General features: G+C 37.1%; 1 protein-coding gene across 2 annotated transcripts in view; it reads right to left on the reverse strand.

Annotated features, from left to right (window-relative positions):
* GPBP1 (GC-rich promoter binding protein 1) overlaps nucleotides 1–16,012 on the reverse strand; it is a 36,477-nt gene extending 20,465 nt beyond the window's left edge. The window contains exons 1-3 of one of the 2 annotated variants that reach the window (XM_039355306.1): nucleotides 15,733–16,012; nucleotides 13,902–14,166; nucleotides 12,657–12,719 (exon numbers count right to left, since the gene is read on the reverse strand). The gene's annotated coding sequence lies outside the window, so the exon portion shown is untranslated. Of the gene's footprint in view, nucleotides 1–12,656; nucleotides 12,720–13,901; nucleotides 14,806–15,732 lie in introns of both variants that reach the window. The other variant, XM_039355298.1, reaches the window with a different exon arrangement.
* Between the last annotated feature and the right edge of the window lie 2,270 nt (nucleotides 16,013–18,282).

Consider the following 18,282-nt stretch of genomic DNA (forward strand, 5'->3'; position numbering starts at 1 on the left):
GTTTTCTGCAAATGCCATATATCCTGAACAACTCAGAAGTATATGCTACAAAGATAATTTAACTAAACAGAAAATATACTACATCCATCTGCAGAAAATTACCTTTACAGAAAAATTTATCTCATTTTGAGACTAGAATGTCTCTAAGATTAGTAACATACCATCACACGATTAAGAATGTTTCCATACTCTGAATTAATGCTGCTATTAGATTATGATTCCTATTATCAGGTATTGTAATTTTGAAGAACTATTGCACTAAAGACATTAACACATACAAGTTCTATATATTTATACATTAGGATTAGGGGCAGTTATTCATGGAACTCTGTTCTGTAAACCACATTTTTATCTGTACATGGATGTCCATTTTTATTTTACCTTTTTTACGAACTATATCTCAGCAGATAAATTAAGATTTTTTTAAAAAAAAAATAAGACTTGGAAATTTAAAAATAGCAATGTTGGTGCTATGGAAATATTTTACAAAAGAGATCCCCTTCTTGCTATTATTCTGTTAGCTGGTGGGATATTTAGAAGACACTTTTAAAAAGACTCAGAGAAAGTTGTAAAAAAAAAATTTTTTTCCAATGTTGCCAGAAATTCTCAGGTAGTGGAGAAAGATAGTATTATCAAGTCCAGTGGTTCTCAACCTGTGGGTCGGGACCCCATTTGGGGTCGAACGACCATTTCACGGGGGTCGCCAAACAACGCAGTCCACCATTTTTTCCCCTCTTTTCCTTAGCTGTGCTACTCCCTTTTATTCTATTGGCTTTTGAAAGCCAATAGAATAGACTCTCTTGAATAGAGTCTAATTCTATTGGCTTTCAAAAGCTAATAGGAATTGTCCAGGCTGTCTCTGCCCTGCTGAGCCCACCAAAAGTCCCATTCTGCAAATGGTGCTGCACCAGTTGAGTATTCCTCAACTTATGATCGGTTGAGTAGTCCTTGACTTATGACCGGTTGGGGGTCACGGCATTAAAAAGGTTGAGAACCACTGATCAAATCCATCACAAACATTAGCTTTATATTTCTTGAACAGGTAACCTCAGTGCTAAATTAGAGCCAAATAATTAATCATTTAATTTTTACAATACTGTGTGTTTGGCAAACCATACATTGTTTTTATTATTTTCCCTTTTCTTAGATAACAAAGTTTCTTCCAATATTTTCTGATATTGTTTCCTGTGACTAGCAAAAAGTTTCTGAAGTTACCTGTATAACTGATTATTTTGCTTTTGCTCTTTCGTTATTGTCCATCCTATGCACAAGACTTTTTAAAAGCATTACCTTATACATTTCATTAAACTTCTCTTAACCAGATTAAAGACAGAGAGCTCTTTCAACCATGCCCCATAAAGCCAACTCTAGTTTCTCCCCATCTTTAACAATCTTGTTAGCATACATATTGGTACAAAAATTCTCACACACTTTTGAGTTCCTTCAAAAGATGCTACCAAGATGTTTTTTATGAGCCAGAGGTAAAAGCACTTAATTACATATAAGTGACTATTAACAGCATTTAATTTAAAATTTAATTGAATCAAACTTTATTTTTGCAATGACCCTATTAACTTATTGCAACATAGTTATCAGTGCATTAATCAAAGGCCAATCCTGGCCCTCTGATTATAAAAGATTGATCTACATGGTTATGAAGAGCAAAATAAACAATTATTTTTCTAAAAATATAGCAGGTAGAATTGAATGTGGATATATTCTTACTACCACTGGAATATAAATACCATACTATATTCTATGATCTGGACTCTGTTCTAATTGTGTTAAAACTGCAAATTCATGTTCGGCTTTTGACCTACCTTGATGCTAACTGAAAAAGATTAGCATGCAGGCCAAATCTAATAAAAGAAACTAATTTCAGTATGAATAAAATTAAAACTAAGCAAAGCATAATAGCAAATTGTAAACAGTTAACCACTATATTACTGTGTTTCTTTCCACCAATGACTCAGGGAGGGGCTCTTCTACAAGGAAAAGTGCCACAACACAGATGCCTGCAGAGAACACCGAGGATCCCAGAATTATTTTTTTTTAATTTTTTAATTTTATTTTTAACCAACAAGACAAAACAAAACAAACCAAAACATAACATACATACACACACTATACTCCTTTTTTTTACAGCAATTGCGTAACGGTAATCTATTATTTACATTTCCCCCTTATTCTTCTTTAGAATATTTGTCCTTACAGCCCCGTTATTTCTTATTTACATTTTTCTTCCTTCATGTTCTACTTCTTACTAAGAATAATTCATATTATTATTATACATTATACACATATTTTCACTTTTGACCTTTCCATATTTATTCTCCTCTATTATTTCTAGTCTCCAACCAGACATAGAACTTGTTCCATATTATATAATATTCTGTGTCTTCCTTTTCTTTTATCTCTTTTGTTAATTTGTCCATCTCAGCACAGTCCAGGATTTTTCTTATCACTTCTTCCTCTGATGGTATATTCTCATTTTTCCAGCACTGTGCTGGAAAATTCTTGCCGCCGTTATTATATGTAAAACTAAGTACCATATTTCTTTACTAAATTTTCTATTTAAAATACCCAACAAAAAGATCTCTGGTTTCCAGTCTACGGGTTAGTCTATTATTTCTTGGATCCATTTTCTTATTGTAGACCAGTATTTTTTTGCAACTGGGCATGTCCACCATAAATGATAATATGTTCCATGTACTCTTTTACATTTCCAGCATGTTGGCGAATTGTTCTGGAACATCTTGCCAAGCTTTGCTGGTGGAAGATGCCATCTGTAAAACATCTTCAACTGGTTTTCCTTGAATGCCACCGACATAGTCAATTTTATATTTATTTGCCATATTTTTTCCCATTTCTCCAATTCTATATTATATCCGAAATTTTTTGCCCATTTAATCATTGTGTCTTTGACAACCTCGTCTTCCATTTTATATCTCAATAGGTATTTGTATAAATTGCTAATTAATTTTATTTTTGTTCCATGTATAATTTTATCCAATTCTTGCGGCTCTTTTTGGATTTCATATAATTTTTTGTCCTCTGTATATTTAGATTGAATTTGTGTAAATGTCCACCAATCAATCTCTCTGCCAATGTCTTGTTCCAATTCTTGTTTTGTTTTCAAATTTCCCTTTTCATTTACTAATTCCTTGTATCTAATTATCTTATTTATATCCAATAGGTTTGGGTATTTCAAAGCTTCTGTTGGGGATAACCACATTGGAATTCATATATAATGTTTTTGTTTTATTTTTTCCCAAGTCTGTAGCAATGCATTTCTAATTATGTGTCTTTGAAAGTATCTGTGTATTTTATGTTTTTCGTCCCACAGGAATGCATTTCCACCCTGCTTGCAAGTTATGTCCTTCTATTGTTAAAACTCTAGTATTTTTCAAATCCATCCAATCTTTTAGCCAAGTTAAGGTCGATGCTTGGTAGTATATTTCCCACTCTGGTAACGCCAATCCCCCTTTATCTTTCGTATCTTGCAAGAGTTTTAATTTAATCCTGGGTTTTTTCCTTTGCCATATAAATTTAGTGATCAATTTATTTAATTCTTCAAAGAATGTTTTCCCTAATTTTATTGGAATAACCTGGAACAGAAATATTTTTGGCAATACATTCATTTTGACCGTAGCGGTCCTCCCTAAAAATGAAATTTGCAAAATTTTCCCAATTTTCTAAATCTTTATCTGGTGTAGTATTTTATCATAATTGTCTTCCTTAATAGAGGAACATTTCACTGTAAGCCAGATCCCTAAATATTTTATTTTCTTGGTTATACTTATCTTTGTTTTATCTTCCAATTCCCTTTCTTGTGCCTTTGTAAAAATTTTTGTTATTAATTTGAATTTATTCTTATTAATCTTAAGTCCAGCTACCTCACCAAATTCTTCTATTTTTTGAATCAATTTAAAGCCGGTTTCTAATGGATCTTCCAAAATAAATACCAAATCATCAGCAAAGGCCTGGACTTTATATTCTTCCTTTTTAATTTTTAAACCCTTTATTTCTTGGTCCTCTCTGATTTTTGTAAGAAGTATTTCTAATAATAAAATAAATAGAAGAGGGGAAAGTGGGCATCCTTGTCTTACTCCTTTGGTTATATCAATTTTTTGTGTCATTTCCTCATTTATAATTACGCTAGCTGTTTGTTTAGTATATATTTTCTCAACCATCTTTCCAAATTTTGTCCCAAAATCCATATAGTACAATTGTGTTATAATAAAATTCCAATTCAAATTATCAAATGCCTTCTGAGCATCAAGAAAAACCAGTGTAGCTTGTCTTTCAGGATGAACTTCATAAGTATTCAGTATTATCCTCATGTTATTTTTTATTTGTCGTCCTGGTAAAAATCCATTTTGATCTGGATCCCAGAATTATAAATAGTGAAGTACAAATAATTGAACAAAAGATCTAGATTTTCATGGTGATTACAGTTTTCCAATATATCTCCAATTATTTATTAATTATAAAAATCACTTTAAAAAAACTAGAACTATTAAGCTTTAAGCAAAGAATATATATTAGGAACCATAGTAAATGCGTTAAAAGGATTGACCAAAATCATAGGCTATAATAAATTGATTCAATACTAAGAATCTATTCACATTAGAATATCCCATGTAGTTAAAATACAGATCTCATATATAGAAAAAGTGAAAGCATATAAAGTCCAGAACTGATCTAATCAGAACTGAATTACACATTAGATTTACTTTTAAGGTACAGTTCTTCTGGATATCAAAACATATTCCCACAATTTGGTAAACTGGTTTCCAAGAAAGGAAGTATATTCTTACAGAAGTTAACATTTACAGTTTAAAGTTAACTCTCTATACTCTGAAGATTATATAGTTTAGTAAAATTTAATTTTACAATGTAATAAAAATATTGGAGATTGAATTGACAATTAAAATTTTGTTTCATTATAATACGGAGTTGGTGAGTTTTACATTGCCAAAAATATGAAAAGAAAATGAGCCAAATACCACCATCAATTATATTTAAAATCCACCTAGAAACCAAGAAAGCCAATACTGAGCTATACAACCATCCCAAGCCCTCTAGAACAGAGGCCCCCAAACTTTTGAGCACCAGCGACCGGTTCTGTGGAGAAAGATTTTTCTGCAGACCAGAGGGAGTGTGGTTTTGTGTGCTGCCTGCATCCAGCGGATAGGGCTTCACTTGTTTACGTGGCCCGGTTGCTGGTATGCCACAGCCCGGTGCCGGTCCACGGACCCTGGAATGGGGACCCCTGCTCTAGAAGTTATCTACAAAGGAAATCAATGCTGTCTCCATACTATGACCATGCCTGAATCCTGAATGAAAAGGGTCCATGCAATCTGTATTATTCAGAACCCTCCGAAGTTGCAACCTGATCACTTCTTTATAGCCCCTCCTAAAAAGAAAAGGACGGAAACTGGATGAAAATTGTCTAGTACTGCCAAGTCGAGCAATGTTCTTTTGAGAAGATTGCCTCTTCATATAAGGATTAATTAACCATTGTCTCAGTCCAACTACACTCACTTCCACTTTCCATTATGGCCTTGATGAATTAGGAGGGACATGGATGTAACAACAGACTCAAAATCTCCCCACAGTACAGCTCCGCAACCTTTCCGCCCGACGGAGGCAATGGCAGGAGCAGCAGAGGGAGGGGGGAGAAGGGATGATTTCATGCACACATCGCGCTTTTAGAAATGCAGCTTCACACGCATGCTGGATGACTACTTTCACGGCCTGGTTCCAAATGGGCTGTGGCCTGGCACTAGACCACAGACCCAAGGTTGGAGACCCATGCCCAAAAGGATCTATGTCAACCTAAGCATGCATTGGCTGGCTATATGCTGATGCAATGACTAGAAAAACAACAACATTTTGCTACTATTAACACCACAAGGTAATCTTAATAAACATTTTTACCTGTACTCAGTCAGATTTGTACTTTGTTTTCCTCCAGGTGCAATCTAGGCACCTATTCTCTCACTCTGTGTCCAGACTCTTCTTAAAAATCAGAAGGTGCTCCAAGGCTAGTGTTTGTAGTTCTCAACTTACAACCATTCGTTTAGTGTCTGTTCAAAATTACAACAGCACTGAAGAAAGTAATTTATGACCAGTTGCAGCAAGCCCATGGTCACATGATCAAAATTCAGGCACTTGGCAACCAGCATGTATTTATGACAGTTGCGCCATCCCTTGGTCGTGTGATCACCATTTCTAACCTTCCCAACTGGCTTCCCATAAGCAAAGTCGGGGGGGGGGAGGAATTGATTCATTTAACTGTGTGATTCACTTAACAACTGCAGTGATTCATTTAACAACTGTGATAAAAAATGACATAAAAAGGGCAAAATTCAATTAACAACTGCCTTTTTTACCAACAAAAAATTTGGGCTCAATTTGATCATATGTCAAGGACTATGTGTATACAGGAAGGGGTTGCAGAGATGTCCTCACATGTTGTCCTTGCATACCAAACAGCAACTAAAGCCTCTGATAAATTGTTTATCAAAGCCCCCAGAAGTTCCCAGTGTTCCCTCTGAAATCCAGTATGATCAATAACATGCCTGAGATAGACAAATCAAATCCATTTTTCCTGTAGTAAGTAGCAGTCACTTAAAATTTTCAAATGTTCACAGAATTACCAGATCATAAGGGAAGGATAATATGACTTATCCACATCATGTGGTCACCACACCAATATACTGCCACACCTGGCTGGACTATGCCCAAAAGGGAAACCTCTTTTCCATACCCAGCCATGCTACAGTTATATGCACCAGGCCAGCTTTCTATTTCATTATTAACTCCTACATGAGGTGAATTTTAATACAAACCAACCAGGCACTAAACAGCAAGACAGGGGGTCTGATGACCAGATATTGGGGAAATCTAAGAAACTGGAACACAAATCAATTTAAGACACCAAGACTGTCTTCCCCGAAAGTGGCCTACTATCCATCCATCTCCCAATGTATCTTCCTCTCGGATTCATCACTAGGATGTTACTATCCACACTTTCCTCTCCAAGTAAGCCAGCATCTTCCTAGCCAAGGCATCCCTCCCTCAGATACAGATGGCATATTTGCATAATAGTTGTATAGACTAGTTTCACAGCCATTCCTGCAAAGTACTCAGCAGGAATAGCTGCTCCTCTCATACAGCTTGCCAGCCTATGGGATTAAAAAACCATCACTGTTTAATGCAGTAATTATGATGATTATTTATTTGCATCCTGCCTTATTATTTTCACAAATGACTCAAGGGAGCAAATATATCGATATCAAGACACCTTTCTATTTCTCCCCCCCCCCGTCACAAACCTGTGAGGTGGATTGGGCTGAGAGTGAGTGACTGGGCCAAAGTCAACCAGCTGGCTTTCATGGCTAAGGCAGGACTAGAATTCAGTCTCCTACTTTCTATCCTGCTGCCTTAACCACTAGACCAAACTACCTCTCCAAAGAAGACCAATAAGACCCATTCAAGTTCAAATTCAGCACAAAAATCCATTCTGTACCACTTTAAGAAAGGTATTATGTTTTATCCACTGTACATCACAGTATTCTTGTGGATATAAAATTGAAGAAAGGTATAATGCCTTGTACAATCTAAAAATATATCTAGATAAATTATATTTGATAACCTATGCTGAATCTGAACAGTCAACACATTATTTTCATAAAGCTTGCAGTAAGTAGATTCTTGCAACCATTATATCGTAATAGTTTGCCTCATGAAGGACCAGGTTGGACACGGGAGGAAGAAAGTCGCAAAGGTCAGCTGGGAGCAAAAAGGCCAGCTGTGCAGGAGGGCAACTGGAGCACAGGGAGGCCAAAAGGTCAGATATGGGCAAGAGATAGGTGGGTGAAGAGAGGGGAGTGGAAGTGCCCCTGCAATCATTGCAATCATAAGTGCAAGTTATCATAAGTGCACAGCACCCAAATGTTGATTGTGTGATTGTGGGAGTGTTACAACAGCCATAACTTCATAGACCAGGGCATAACTACCATTTGTTTGGCACCACTGTAACTTTAAATGGTCACTGAATGAATTGTTAACCAAGAACTATCTGTACATTGCTTCGCCCAAGAATATTTATTATTTAATTATTGGAAAAACCCTCCCAAAAGATAACCAAATCAGCACACTCCAGAAAAATAATCCAAACATTTTGGGGCTTCCAACAACATCAAGTGCACATCACTAAGGTAAAGGTTTCCCTGTCAGTCATGACCGACTCCAGGGCATGGTGCTCATCTCCATTTCTTGGCTGAGGGAGCCAGCATTGTCCAAAGACAATTTTCATGGTCATGTGGCTAGCATGGCTTTATGCCAAAAATGTACAGAACAGTTTTTTTAAAAAAAAAAAATTTAAACAAAGCATAACACACATGCACACACAGCGTATACTTTTTTAACAGCAATTTTGTAACAGTAATCTATTATTTACATTTTCCCCCCTTATTCCTCTTTAGAAATATTTGTCCTTGTTGTCCGTTGTTTGTTTACATTTTTCTTCTTTCATACTATACCTCATACTAAAAATAATACATATTATTATTGCTATATATTATTATACACACATTTTCCACTTTTGACTTTCCACATTTATTCTCCTTTATTATTTTTAGTTTCTAACCAGTCATACCACTTATTCCATATTAGACAGTACTCTGTGTCTTCCTTTTCTTTTATCTCTTTTGTTACTGTTACCTTCCCACCAAAGTTGTACCTATTAATCTACTTGCATTTGCATGTTTTCGAACTGCTTGGTGGGCAGGAGCTGGGGCAAGTAAAGGGAGCTCATCCAATTGCACAGAGCTTGGGTCTCGAATCCAGGCTGTCAGCAGCTGACAAGCTCAGCTTCTTTAACCACTAAACCAGTGTTTCTCAACCTTGACAATTTTAAGGCATGTAGACTTCAACTCCCAGAATTCCACAGCCAGCACTGCTGGCTGTGGAATTCTGGGAGTTGAAGTCCACATGCCTTAAAATTGTCAAGGTTGAGAAACACTGCACTAAATCATCTCGGTTAAATAATGTATTACTAAGTATTATTTAACAAACATTCTGCAAAAACTAAGTTGAATATTAGGAGTATATTTAAACAATACATACACGTGTATCTCAAACATCATAGGTTGCTAACTCAGGGAATGGACAACATAGTGTGGTACCATTCACGACCTAAATGCAATGGATTGGGCAGAACAAAGAGAAAAGGGCAGTGAGGAATGCCAATAATTCAATGATGACCTCTAAATTACTTATAAAACCTCACGTATATCACAGTTTACCCCACTAGACTAGACTATTTTTGTGTGTCTATTTTAATATTTTAATGAAAGACTCTATGAAGCTGAAGATCTGGCATTCTATTCAAATCTACCAGGTTCTTTACATGTAACCTAAAATGACCTTTTTTTATAAATACTTTCTTTTTAATAAGAAATTAATGAAACAAACCCCAATTACAAAATTACTGAAACACATTCTTAGTTTCAACAGTAATCATCCACTGTCACCCAAAAAAGGTGCATCAGAACATTATATGGCAGAGTGAGAACCCACTGTACTACCCAACTGAAGAGAAGATACTTACATGGATAATTCAGGCAAAATGGGTAGCCATAAGCATTTATTACAAGTTGCCTAACAACACACAAGGAACAGAAATGAAGAAGGTATAACACCAACTATATGGCACATCCTGCCACACATCAAAAATATTTCAGAAGCAGTGGAATGCAGTTTCCGACATCTGCAAGTGGGCACTGCACATCACACAGAGGCTATCATACAAGGCAAATCATGCACTGCAAAGATCTCTTGGAGGTGAAAGGTATTTCTAATGTAATCTAACCCCTGTGACTATGTAGGACAGGGAGGAAGCTAACCACCAGATTGCAAGAATACAAGCAAGCAGTCAGAGAGCAAGAACCAAACTCATTGGTAGCCTCTCATTGCAATAAACAAGGACATGCATTCAATTTCACAGCTGCTAAGATTGTTGGCCATGCAGATACAAACATAGCCAGGGAAATGATTGAAACCTGAGAAACGGGCCCCTGGCCAGTCAACAGGAGTGATTTATCACCAGCTTATCAGGTATTTAGGAGTCTGATGACTTGGAAGCACAAAAAAAAAAAAAAAAACAGCCAATCGCTGGATATCAACACACCAATCAACCAATAGGATAGCACCACATAAATACCATGCATAGAATAATTCAAAGCACATATTCTGGTAGACAAATTCCCTGACAATGGTCTCCAGCACAAGTCTGAAAGCTCGGAAGGCAAAACCTCTGGTCACCATGATCGACCCAGATTGGATCCTGCAATTACTGCCCAGATGTTCACCAGAGCAACCTGTCAATTTATTTTGTTTTTTCCACAATTACAACTAAATAAATAAACAAACATATACACCCCCCCAAAAAAAACGTGTTTATCACTCAAGCAAAATCATACATTATCTTGTGGTAGCCAAGACTTGCCCTTAACAGTACTTGAAAAAAATAAAGGGTTGAATGCAGATTCCCCCCACCCTTTTCCTGGGTTAGAGGAACTACATGAAGACTATCTAGTGACTTCATTTTCATGTTTTCCACTTCAAAAAGCTCGATCTGTTTGAAATCTTACTGCTGTTTAAAAAATTAAAGAATATTTTTTCTTTGTGTCTAATTAATCTTTCTCAATCCAACCCCCACTCCTAAATATAGAAAGCCTCCTTTAAAAGTCGATATATTGCCTACAGTCAAACTTCAATAGGGACATCATTCACCTAAACACCCAACAACACAGTAGTAACAATCCACTTTGAGATGAGCAGCTCAAATTGAAAGACTTACCAAACAATTAAATTTAGTATATAAAACTTCAGATAAAACATGTTTCCTACTCTGTTAATAGAGACATGATTCTCTGGAGAATTCTGGAGAAAATATAGAATACAAATGTCATAAAATATTAAACACTGGGGTTTTTTTTGAAGTTTTTATGCCTTTTTAAAGTATTTATCTTAATAATCCTCACAGCCATTTTAGAAAAATGAGACTTATCTCTAGTACTGCAGATGGGATGGCAGCTGATAGTCGCCTAAGGCTATACAATGAATTCATGAACAAGAAAGGATTTGGTCTGGAAAATGTATTCATAGTCTTTTTAATGGAATTAAAAGTTACTGTGTTTGCAACTGACAAGAACTGCAACTCATTTCACCACTGTTTCCTTATCTACTCTTAATTGCAACAGCATATATATCTGAAAAAAGTGTTCCCACATGTTCTGCTGTTCTGTCTTATCCTTAACTTCTTGCTTCAGCTACAAAAATTTATAAATATGAATCCTAACAGAACTAAACTAAAAAGACCCTAAGATTTTGTATACATTTGTATACATGCTTCTTTACATTCGCTGAAATTCTGAGACAGATACAGGCAGTCCTTGTTTATCAAACATTCACTAACTATTCAAACCCATGATGGCGCTGAACTAGTGATAGTTATAACCATTTCTTGTTTTGTAATTGCATGTAGTCATGTGAGTACAATTTGCAACCTTCCCTGCTGGCTTCCCACAAGCAAAGTCAATGGGGAAGCTAGCAGGAAGTTGCAAGTCACAATCACATGATTTTTCAATTTGTGACTGCATTTCTTAATGCCAGTTTCTGGTCACAATTAACATTGTTAAGCAAGGACTGTCTGCAACTAATAAGATAGCATGCCACAAATTTTACATACAAATGTTTCATTCTAGAACCATGAAAAATGGAAATTAGAAATACCACAATTTGTCAAAATGCTATATTTTTCCTGTGAATGTTTGAAACTAATGCCCCATTAAGAATTTAATTTCTTTAATTTAAAAATATAACAAGCAGCTTCAAATTTTGAGATGCGTTTTCAAATGCACATCGAGAGCAAAATGATATACATATCTCTTGGGATCAAGTCCCCAAATACATTTGGTTAATTTATTAAGTTGCACATAATAAATTAAGGTCACATGGCCCTTTAACTTCAAACTGAAAAACAGGTTTCAGAAGCATGAATATACTTTTCTGCAATACCCCAGCAGCTATTCTTTTTTCTAGACTGCACAGCTACCCATCAAAGCTATTTCATGACTCTGGGAAAAGACACAACTGCTTTAAACATTTCAGAGCATTACATGACTACTCTGAAATGCTTCCTTGGAATCAAATCCAAAGCACTGCATAGTCATTTTAAATAATATGAATACATGTCCTCCATTCTAACCTTTCGATAAAGTCTAAATACCAACCAAAACCAAAGATCCACAAATTATATTGTATACTTGTCAGGAAGTAGAAATATAGGGAAAGATATGCTTTAAACAATACAGAAACATGAAAGTATAAAGTTGTAAAAAGGAAATTCCAACTTAAATTCTATTTATCTTTGAATGTAAAAAATGCTATGTACTCACTAAAGAAAGTTATTTGCAAGATACATTTAATATCTGATTTAAGGCTTTAAAGTCATTAAATTGGTAACTATAGGAAATTATTTAAAACTACTGTTTAAATATTTCAAACTATGTTTTATTAAGTATATGTAATTTATACTGAGAAACAGGAAATCCATACAAACTGCAATAAATGATACTTACTTCTGAATTAGATTGCTTTGTCCATCTTATATGAGGTAGCACTGGATTCTGTTGAAAATAAACCTGCAAGATTTAAAACATTGAAGCATTAAACAATCAAGTGTGCTCTGTCCTAATTAAATGTGCAGCTTTGTTAAACAGAAATACAAACCAAATACAAATTTAAAAATCACTATTTATCAGTTCTCAGTGATATCAAATTAGCCTACAGATGTTCTGAAAGCCCAGTTAAAATCTAAGAACTAATTCTATTTCTAATTAGAACCAATTCTAATTCTATTTTGTACAACAAGATTCTACACCTTGCCTTTGGTCCTTTGCAACACCAATTATTAACCTTACTACAAGACTCTGGAAACCATCACTAATATAATCTAGATAGGGAAGAGACAATGAAATACTATGGAGGCAACCAAGTTTCCACATTTGGCTCAGCAATGTTATCTAAAAAAGGTAGCAAAAAGGTTTTAATAGCAAATCTTTGTTGAGTAAAGTCTTACAACTCACACATATAGGAAATACTGTACTGCAACACAAGTATTAACTAATCTATAAACAAGATGGTTCTAAGATTCCAGATCTCTATAAGCTTTTCTACAGTTCAGACATACATTTAGATTGATATAGAAAAGGCTAGTGGATCGAGTGCAATGGCAAAAGTTTGTTATAGCAGCAGAAAACTTCCTAACAGTTGCTTCAATTTTTCACATTAGTAAAAATTGTTTCTATGCTAATATTACTATTACATCCCAGTGATGGTCTTAGCACACACAAAACTTACAAATATAACTTACAAATATAATTTAACAGCCACACTTGAGTTTTTAAAAGGTTGCACTTTTTCAAACATCCGGTTTCAATGTCAATAACTTGCTTTATTAAACCTGTTTCTCAGGTTAGATATTATAAGACACTTTAATATGCCACAATATAAATGCATGTGTAAGGAAAAGTTGGAAACAGGGAACAGAAATAAATTTTTTCCTATTTGAAAAAAGTTGAACAGAACATGTGAATATGAACACCTTATTTCTGAACACCAACATTAAATGTAAAATATAAGAAATTCAACTTGAATTCATTGTTTTCAAACATCCATGCATTAATCAAGCTGCATATTTAAATATTCAATTTAATATTATGTACTGCTATTCCTCTGAGAAAGAAAAGTTGCTGTAGTAGGACAAGCAAGCAACATGAATGGTCTTAAAGTCTACAAAAATGAGTATTTGGATCAATACTTACAAAATCCAAGAGTACTGCAGAGATTGGCATCGACTTCTCACAATTTGTTTTCCAGGTTTTCTTCCCTTGAAATATCCTGAGCTTCTTAATGGTACTACATCTATAGCAAACAGCTGACTCTCCAAAATCAGCTACCCATTGTTCATATATAAGGACTCTGGCCAATTTATTTCTTGAAGCAAACAAGTCTGATTTTAGTAGCTTGTTTTCTGAAGTTTCTTCACTTTTCTATTCCATGTATTTTGCACGATAATGAGCATCAGCTCTATAAAAAAATAAATACTCCTTTTATGACATAAAGAACAGAACAAATTCCACATCTGAAATGAGGAGCATTGCTAAGAGTTAATTCAGGCATGTGCACACAGCAGCTATCTCAATATTTCCATAATGCTTCTTTATATAAAAAACAAATGCAAATGAAAAATAAAGTCCATTGCCTTCATATAGGAAATAGGGTTCACTGCAAGCAGCAATATTAACCCTCCTAAAAATTTAAATAAGAGTTGCCATCAACTATAACCAAAAAGAGAAGAATTAGAAGCTACAGCTAATTTCTAAATATAATTGGCAAAATAAGTCAATCTCAATTTTTCCTGAATTCTGTGAACTGAAAAATAAAGTTTTGAAAGAAATATGCAGAGCCTAAGAAGTTTATATTATCCATTCCATAGGGACAAAAATTAGTCCAAGGCGTCTTCAATGAAAAGGGGAAAATTTTCAAAAGTTCTTAAGTTTTCTGGATTACAGTAGGTTCTGAAGATTTCAGAAAAACACGAAGTGGAAAGTGACTGAACATATCGACTCCATGGTAGTAAATATTGTCCTTTCAATTGAAAAAGCTTTTCCTCATTTAATCGGAGGCAATGAAAAATAACCCCGACGTTCAAAACTAGAGAATTACCTAGAAGAGGCACAAGAGACAAAACACGCTGTAAGTCAATTTTCCTCTCTAAATAACATCGAGAAGTGATGAACTATTAAATATATCCAAAATTTCCCTCCCCGTTAAAAAGATAGGTTTAGGCACTCGAAGACGGATCATGCGTGCTGAATTCAGCAGCAAAGGAGGTTGGGGAGAATCTCCCATGGGGGAAAAGGCCACGGGAAAACCGATAAGGACGAGGCTTTGGATCGAGTTCTTTTATCCAATAAAGTGCAGAACCAGACCAAACAATAGGAAGATCGGGAGGGGGGAGGAGAGGGGATACACGGTTACCCGAGACCCTTCCTCCACGAGCTTACTTTCGTGAGAAAATCCAAAAGGGCTCGGGTTGCAACTCCACGAAGCAAAAGAAAGTAAAATCCCCGAGAGGAGGAAGAACGTCGGGAAAAACCGAGCCCGCCGCTTTCGCCTGCTGAACCCAGGAGAGCGCGCTTCCCCCCCTTCCGACCGCCAATCTGGATTCCGGTAAAGTAGAGCACAAGTCCTTGTTTCCTCACCTGGCTCCCTAAAATTTATGCAGAAGAGGCATTGCTAGTCCCTTTCTTCGCAAACGCTTTTCGGACCTTTGTCTGAACGAGGCTAAGGCCAAAGAGAACCGCGCCATCGGGTCAGAGGGCCCCGGAAGGAAGAGGAAGGGGGCGAAAAGGCCACACGCTTCGGTTTTGGGCGGGCAGAGAGGAGCCTTCGGGACGGCAACAGCTCCCAGGAGAAAGGCTGTCGCCATCCCCGCGGACTTTGACCCAGCTCTCCGCCTTCCCTGGGGACGTGCCTTCCCCCTCACAGCTTTCCAGCGGCCCCCCCCCCAGTACACGCAAACATCATTTCAATGCTACTTTTTCCCTCGGCCCGCCGAGCAGAAGAGGTTGACGGGTGGGTCCCACTTACCGGCAAAGTTCCCAGACAAAGTGGGACCCCCGAATTTGAAAGGTCCTTTTGCCGCCGCCTCTTCTCGCCCGCCGCGCTCACAGCTCCTCGCACCAGTCAGTCCATCCCAAAATGGCGCCGCTTCGAGCCGCAGCAGCGATGTCCTGCGCTGAAACCTCGCGAGAGTTCAGTAAACAGCCGCCACCACCAGGAGCTGGAGAGGCGACTGGAAGGGAGGAGGAGGGTTCCTGTCCGAGAGCGGTCTAGAGAGAGGCTGGGGGGGGTATCACCCCGAAGAGGGCTAAGCAGGGATGCCCGCTGCCTTCAAGAGGCCCAGAACGTAATTTCGTGGACCCTCCCTGCTCTTCTAACACCTCTTTCTCCAACCAGCGAGCAACCTCCTGTGACGTCACTCGGAACAATCCCGAACTTCCGAGCATTCTGGAAGGGGGAATCCCCTTTTCTGCCTACTCCAGCTGGAAAAGGGAATCCCCGCCTTCTCCTTCCCCTCCCCCCCAGTCCATGCCACCAACGAAGCCAACATTAACCATGAGCTCATCTTCTGTCTTCGCGGGCTATGTTTGTCCTGGACTGCTTCTCGTAATAGCACTGCCTAATATTAAATCCTGTAATTGTAATTGTTAGACGCATGTGGCAAGGTATCCGGGTTATCACTCATTATAAGGCAGCTTCCCTGACACATAAGAGTAACGCTGATTTTCTAAATAAGCTCAACGTGGTTTTTTTGGATGATTTGAGGCTTCAAATAACGTTCCTACAAGAAAGACTGTTCCCCTTCCTGATGAACAGTGCTTAAGTTTGATATAAGTTTGGAAGATCTTAAGGAAGTCAACACGTCAAAGGGTCCTGATAATATCCTTAGGCAAGTACTTAAGGGGTGTGCTGATCAGACATCTTCAATCTTTTGTTGCATCAGGCTATAGTTCCATCATGTTTTAAGACTACCAGTCCCCCCAAAAAATCTATAATTACATGCCTTAATGATTACTGTGCAGTTGCACTCACTTCCATTATGATGAAGTGTTTTGAAAGAATGGTAAAGGACTATATTGTTTCATGCCTTCCCCCTACATTTGGCTCATTACAGTCTGCTTATCAGAAGAACCGCTCTGTAGAAGATGCACTTTCTTATGTGCTTCATCTTAGTTTGGCACACCTAGAGGAGAAGAATGCTCACATGTGAATGCTATTTGTTGATTTTAGTTCTCCCTTCAACACAATCATTCCTCAGCATTTGGTGAACAAATTGGGCCTATTAGGTTTTAATACTTCCTTAAGTAACTGGATACTTGACTTCCTTATTGATAGGTCCCAGTTTGTGCAAATTGGAAGAAAAGTTTCCAATTCCATCTTTTTGAGTACAGGTTTTCCACAGGGCTGTGTTTTGAGTCCATTACTGTTTGTCTTGATGACTCATGACTGCTGTGCTAAGTCTGCTACAAATCCTATTGTGAAATATGTGGATGAACAGCAGTGGTGGGTCTTATCCAGGATAATAACGAAGATTCTTATAGGGAGGTTTTAGTGGATTGGTGCAATAAAAATAACCTAGTCAGCATGGTCATAATCCACTTTGTATCATACTCCACTTTGCAGCTGTGGAGATAGTCAATAGTATTAAGTACCTGGGAGGGGAGATAACCAACATCTGTCTCTTCATACATTATATTTAGTGAAGGGTGCAAACCAGTGTTTGCATTTCCTGCATCAAATGAGGAGAGCACATCTTTCTCCTTTCATCCTGGCCACTTTTTACAGAGGCACAATTGATAGTGTTTTAACAAACCGCATCACTCTTTGGTTTGGTGGTAACAGTGCCTCAGATAGAAGGTCCATACAGGTAGTAAGGACAGCTGAAATTTTTTTTAGGAAGCTCACTTCCTGTTATTCAGGATACTGCCTATAAGCTCTATGTGCTTAGAGTTTGACGCATTGTTAGAGACCCCACACACCCACTTCATGGCCTGTTTTGGTTGCTCCCCTCTGGGAGGAGGTTTTGAAGTATTTATAGATTCTGTAACAGCTTTGTTCCTTATGCCATCCATCTTGTAAATTTGCAGGATTCTTTTTTTTTGCCATATTCAAATTAGACTATGATATTGTGTTATATATGTGTGGGGGGTATATAAATAATGGTATGTTTTTGAGAGCTGAATGCAACAAAATTTCATTTTAATGTATGCTGATTAGTGTACATTTAAAATGACAAAGTTTCTGTTGTTCTGTTCATTCTCCAGAGAACCAGCAATCAGGTGTGATTGAAAGCAGGAGCAAAAAGAAACTAGTTATCAGCCAATGTCTCGAGGATAGTGTGATCTCCAAGATGGACCCATCCTCTCTTGGATGATATCTACCTGCAGCTCCTTGACACAGCTTAGCACATCAATGCAGAGGGCAAATACTGTACTGTTAAATTCCTGGATGGGTGCTCCTAGTCCCAGTACCCTGTGCAATTGAGATGGATTAGTTGAGCATAAGCATTCTTTGTGGGGTTCAAATAATACACTGAGCTTAAATGTGATTGGCTAGTTTGTTTGTTTCTCAGTGAGC

The sequence above is a fragment of the Crotalus tigris genome, unplaced genomic scaffold (genome assembly GCF_016545835.1).
Source record: "Crotalus tigris isolate CLP2741 ecotype Arizona unplaced genomic scaffold, ASM1654583v1 scf7180000017571.3126492, whole genome shotgun sequence".
NCBI classification, from domain to species: Eukaryota; Metazoa; Chordata; class Lepidosauria; order Squamata; family Viperidae; genus Crotalus; species Crotalus tigris.